This window comes from Penaeus chinensis, chromosome 21, assembly GCF_019202785.1.
Source record: "Penaeus chinensis breed Huanghai No. 1 chromosome 21, ASM1920278v2, whole genome shotgun sequence".
Taxonomy (NCBI): Eukaryota; Metazoa; Arthropoda; class Malacostraca; order Decapoda; family Penaeidae; genus Penaeus; species Penaeus chinensis.
Window position 1 is genome coordinate 2,536,866 of NC_061839.1, and position 6,594 is coordinate 2,543,459.

The following is a 6,594-nucleotide window of genomic DNA, read 5'->3' on the forward strand; positions in this document are numbered from 1 at the left end:
ACGCTATCTCCCTTTTCACCTTTACACACTTACACATCCAACATTCAGCACACATATTCTGTATTTTCCTTCCACCCCTTCTCATACAACATTCACACCCCCATACACAACACACACGGTTCCCGAACCTACTAATCGGGTGGTGGCAGCGTGACGTAGGCCTGGAACCTTACATCTGTTCACTGCAGACGATCTTTTCCTGAATAATTTTATTCATATTCTCGGTCGAGCCCGAACTCAACCAGACATATAAAAATCTACTTGGTCTACGCCCCGCTACAATAATAATAATAATAATAATAATAATAATAATAATAATAATAATAATAATAATAACAGTAATAATAATAATAATAATGATAATAATAATTTAATAGTAATAATAATAATGATACTATTAGAAACAATAACAATAATGGCATTAATAGCACTACTACATCAACTGCTAAAACTACCACTGCTATCATTGCCACTGTTACTACTATAGAAGAAAAGACAAATAGATAATAAAAATTTTAATAATGATAATTATAATAAAAGATAATAATGACAATGATATAATGATAATAATAATAACGATAAAAATCATAATAGCAATAATGATTAAGATAATAACAAGAATAATAGTAATAATAATGCTAATTATAATTATAATGTTGGTGGTGGTCATGATGATAACAACAAAAACAATAACAATAATAGTAATATTGATAATATTAATAAGAATGATTATAATTGCAAAAATAAAAATAATAATAATAATATTAATGATAATATCAATGAGTATGATACTGATGATAATAACATTAATAGTAACTATAATAATATAATGATAAAAATAATAACAATAATAACAATAACAATAGTAATGATAATGATGATCATGATAACAAAAATAATAATAATAATAATAATAATAATAATAAAAATAATTACAATGATAATTATATTAAGTATAATAATATTAATAAAAATAATGATAAAAATAATTATAATACTAGTAATAATAATAATAGTAATAATAATTATAATAATAAGTAATAAATATAATGATAAATTTGATATAAATACAGTTATAAAATAATAATAATTTCATGATAATAATAATTATTATAATAATAATGATAATAAGAATAATGCTACTACTAATAATAGTGATATTAACAGTTATGATAATATTAATAACAGTGATAACAACAATGAAAATAATGATGATAATGATCTTATTATCATTATTGCAGGAGAATCGTTAATCAGGAAAATTAAGATAAAACACCTACCAGAGTCGGCCTTATTATCGTTGTTGTTTTATCACTGTTGTGATTGTTTTTCTTTTCTTTCTCTTTTTTTTCCTTTTTTTATTTTTTTTTTTTTTTTTTTTTTTTATTATTACTTACTCTCGCGTGACTCTTGCCACTTCATTCTTATTTTTACTTTTATTACCTTTTTTTTACTACTACTACTACTAATTATCATAATTATGATAATGACAATGATGATAGTAATAATAATGATAGTAATGAGAATCATAACAACACTAATGCTAATAATTCACGCACACAGAATTATTAGATCACGTTTTCATGTTTCAAAACCAAAATCATCGAAAAACAATGATAATAATAATAATGATTATAAAAATTATGATAATAATAAAAAATAATAATAACTATGATAACAGTAGTAATAATAATAGTAATGAAAATTATAACTATACCAATGCTAATAATTCACGCACACAGAAGAGGCAAAGAACTCCTCGAGAGAGCTTCTGAAGCTGAAGCCTCACTGAGCCGAGAGCTGGAGCTTCCTCCCAGCGGCTCTCCCCCGCCCCTTCCTCTGGCAGAAGCTCGGTCTCCAAGGCTCCTCCTCCTCCTCCTCCTCCTCCTCTTCCTCCTCCTCCTCCTCCTCCTCCTCCTCCTCCTCCTCCTCCTCCTCCTCCTCCTCCTCCTCCTCCTCCTCCTCCTCCTCCTCCTTCCTCCTTCCTCCTTCCTCCTCCCTCCTCCCTCCTCCCTCCTCCCTCCCCCCTCCTCCCTCCTCCCTCCTCCCTCCTCCTCCTCCTCCTCCTCTGCTGGAAGTTCGTTCTCCAAGGGGCCAGAGACAGAGAGAGGGAGGGGGGGAGAAAGTGAGAGAGAGAGAGAGAGAGAGCGGGGGAGAAAGTGAGAGAGAGAGAGAGAGAGCGGGGGAGAGAGATAGAGAGAGAGAGAGGGAGAGAGAGAGAGAGAGAGAGAGAGAGAGAGAGAGAGAGGGAGAGAGAGAGAGAGAGAGAGAGAGAGAGAGAGAGAGAGAGAGAGAGAGAGAGAGAGAGAGAGAGAGAGAGAGAGAGAGAGAGAGAGAGAGAGAGAGAGAGAGTATTCTGTGTGGCCTGGGGTGTTTTCCCTAACTCGCCCTATGCCTGGCAGTGCCTTCCCCAGCCAGTCAGTATCTATGGGGTTAAGGACGCCATCGGCCAGAGTCCAAGTGTGGAATTGTCTCTCCCAAAGATGGCCTTTTTCTGCTTTTTTTCGACCCTTGATCGGCTATTCGTTGCCTCTTAATTAAGCCTTTGTGTGGCGGCGTCCACTTGATTGTAAGTCTCGGATTTCGGTTTGAAAGTGTGTATATCATTGCCTGTATTTCAAATATAATGTTTTTATAGTTTTTAGGTTTTAAGTTAGATATTAGTTGTAAGGCTGATGTTGAATCTGAAAATATTGTTCCTAACCTGTTGTGTTGGACAAGGGGAATTCCTTGTTTTATTGCAGAAAGGTCTGCCTCTATTAGTTCTGTTTCAACTGGTAATTTCCATTTAGTTGGTGTTTTTGTCGCGGATATATTTGGCGGCAGAAGTTGGTGTTTAATTCTGATTCACCTCTAATGCTTTATATATATATATGTGTGTATATATATATATATATATATATATATATATATATATATATATATATATATATAATTCAAATATCTCTGTTTTCCATCTTTAGAAATTGAGTCTTGACTATTTGTTCAGCTTTTTGCTCGGTCTTCTGTGAAATTTGTTTCTATGCTTTTAGAAATATCAGACCCTGGTGGATTAGGTGTTTGTTGGATAATGCTTTTGTTTTTGTTGTTATTTGTAATTCTTTACTAGTATCTATTACTAAGCATCTCTTGTCTTTTCTGGGGCTATGTTCTTCTACATTTGCTGTTACGGAGCTTTTCATTTGAGTATTTTCTTGTTTTTCTAATATTTTCATCATTTGCATGCACTCTAGTTCTTTATGTCTGTCTTCTTGGGCATTTTATTTGTACAATTCTAATGCTGAGGTGGTTCTAAGCAGCCGTGGCTCTTCTTAGAGCATCATTTTGTACGATAGTTATTTTTAATTTCTGCGTTTGGCTGCACCAAAGACTGAGATTCCAAGTTCTAGTTCGGGTTTATTGTAAGTTCAGAATTTTATTTTGTTTCTCTCTCTGCTCCCCATGTTGCTGAAGATATTTTTTTATTATGTTTATTCTATTTGAGCAATTTATCTGTAAATTGTTGATGTGTATTAATTTTTTGGCGTCAAATTCTAGACTAGAATTGTTTGTTTGTGACTTTGAGTCCTTTGTGATCTATTCATATCATCGGCATTTGTCTTATTCTGCTTTTTGTAAAACACAGGAGTTTACTTTTTGGTAATTTCTAACCACCAGTTTAGTCTATTAGTTATAAAGATTTCAAATATTTTTCCAATACACAATATTCTACAAATTAATCTATATGACCTATTGGGTCTTTACCAAATTTTATTACTGGGTTTGCTAATGACTTTTAGTTCCTCCGGCTTTTCTCCTTTTAACCAGGGAGAGTCAAACAATGTCAAGATTTTTTCTAAAACTTTTTGGGGCGTCATTGAAAAATTCTTGACATTTCGTCTGTTCCAGAGGCTCTCCATTTTCCTATTTTATTATTGAAGTTAATTCTTTGAAAGGGAGACTTTTGCTTATTCCCTCAGTATTTGGTTGTTCTGTTAAATTCTTTACTTCTGTTTCTGTTAAAAAAAGCATTTAACTTTTGTTTATTGTTCCTTGAAATTCTTCTTTGAGCAGGTTGAGTTTTTGCTTAACGTCTGGATCGGCTGACTGTTGTCAGTTAATGGGGGATTACTAATTCTGTTTTTACCTGCTAGTTTTTTTTCATGAAATTCCCAATCCCTCTGGTTGGAGTGGAAGTCAAGGGACCAACTCTATGATGGTTCTTGCTTTGATTTGTAGTTTTTTGTTTTCTATTCTGTTCACGTCATTTGGATTTTTCTCCACTTATTAAATGCTTTATTTCATAGTTTTATGATTTCTTAGCATTTTTGCACCAGGGTTTGCTTGCTTTATTTTTATTAACCTTTTTATTATCAAACTTAAAATATCTTTTACCAGTGCTTTTTATGAGATCCATTATTTTTGTAATTGAATTAATGGCCTTGATGTCCATGTTTTCTAATTCTTCTTGAAAATGCATCCTTCCTTCTCCATTGAAGCTCCATTTTTTCATTAGTATGTTTTGTTATTGTGGCAGCTTTCTTTTATTATCATTGGGAAATGGTCACTCCCTGAGTTTGTGTTTGCTTTAAGTTCTAAATGGCTTAGTGCTGGAGACCCTATTACTAAATCTATTGCAGTTCCTGTTTTGGGTCTATTCTGGAGGTTAGTCCAGTGGGGTTATTAGCATCACTGCTTTGAGGCATCAAGTTGAACAGGTTTAATTTAATTGCTGTTTTTATATTTATCTGTGGGTTCCATGAAGGGTGGTGAGCAGTAAAGTCTCCTTTTATGAATTTGGGATTATCTAATTGTTCTGTATAATGTTCTATTTCTTGTTGTTCTATTCTATTGCAAGGGTTGTATATCAAAATTAAATTTTAGCTATTTTTTCTTGTAGCTAATTTTTATAGCTTTTGTGTCTATTTTGTCAATTTGTCTTTCATTGAGGTTATTTTCTTATTGTGTAAACAGTTATGTATACAATAAGAAGTAGAAGTTTTTTTACTTCTTAATTGTCTGGTGTTATTTTTGTTTATTTCTTGAGCTTTTATGTGTGTCTGGCATGTTCTGTCATATGCTGGGTTATGCTGAGGGATTTCCAGTACAGAAAAAACAATGAGAGTTATTTGGACAGTTTAAATTTGTGACCTGGCTGACTGCAATTACTACATCTTAGTTTGTTTTTGCAAGCAATGATCCCATGTCCATACATTAGGCATTTGAAGCATTTTGGAATAGGGAATGTGGACTGGAAAACTTGGTATGAAGTATGGCCTATGGCTACCTTGGAGGGAAGTGGACCCTGGAATGTAATTTGTAGTACCTTAGTGGGGAGCCATTTATTTTCTCCTGATGATTTTCTTAGATTATTTATTCTGTTTCTTTTATTTGTGTATCTGGTCTCCACATCCTTTTCATCTTGTCTTGGATTTTTTCAAATCAATTTCAGTTTCCACTGGGAAATAGTGCCATAGGAGCACCCTTGGTTTCTGCTAGAGGCCGGTTGCTTACATTGGACTTTCCAGTTTCCAAGGTGATTTATTTCATTCAAAGGTCCATTTTTTATATATTTTATATATGTATTTTTGAAATTTGGATTTATTTAGAGCATCTGTTAATTCCGTGGTTTGTCTGCCAGGTTCTTTGTTACGACCCTGCTTGGAGCATGGCTAACCTTTGCTGTCGCTGTTTCTTCATCTGCTGTTTTCTGATGATCGAAATTCATTCCATTGTTAGTGCCAGGCGCATAGCCTGGATCTAGTTCAAAAGTCACGTTCATAAGATTAGGAAGAATTCAATTGGACTGTTAACAGTATGGCAGTTGGCAGTCGACCCAAGTACTAGTAACTGTGGGAGTCTTTTTATGAAGATATATCAATACAGATGATGTACTATCCCAAAGTTGGGGCCTTTAGAGACTGGGCGAACGCAGAGGATTCCCCCATCTATAGACTCATACAACTCTCCACTGGGTCCGAGGGAACAGCCAGGGGTGTGATCAGATCCCCTGCTGGTGCTTCCAGGGGATTAACTGCGCTTCTTAATCATTTCAGGAATTTAGTTAGAGTTCGGCAAAAATAAATAGAAAGCAGGAAACACTGACACTCAAGTTTACTATCAAGATAATCTATGAAACATTCAAACCTTTTCAAAGTTATGCCTTAATATGGAACAACACACACACACACACACACACACACACACACACACACACACACACACACACACACACACACACACACACACACACACACACACATGTATGCATGCATATATATATATATATATATATATATGTATATATATATATATATATATATATATATATATATATATTTATATATATATATATATATATATATATTTATATATATATATATATATATATATATATATATATATTTATATATATATATATATATATATATATATCACTCTCACACACTCTCACACACTCAAACACACACACACACACATGTATACATGCATATATATATATATATATATATATATATATATATATATATATATATATATATATACATATATACATATATACATACATATATATTATGCATGCATGAGTGGGAAAATTTGAGTTTTGACTTTTTT

At 33.0% G+C, this 6,594-nt stretch overlaps 1 protein-coding gene across 1 annotated transcript in view; it reads left to right on the forward strand.

The window, feature by feature from the left end:
• The first annotated feature begins 2,264 nt into the window (after positions 1–2,264).
• LOC125036300 (CTP synthase-like) overlaps positions 2,265–6,594 on the forward strand; it is a 14,701-nt gene continuing 10,371 nt past the window's right edge. The window contains exon 1 of the mRNA XM_047628770.1: positions 2,265–2,569. The gene's annotated coding sequence lies outside the window, so the exon portion shown is untranslated. The remainder of the gene's footprint in view (positions 2,570–6,594) is intronic.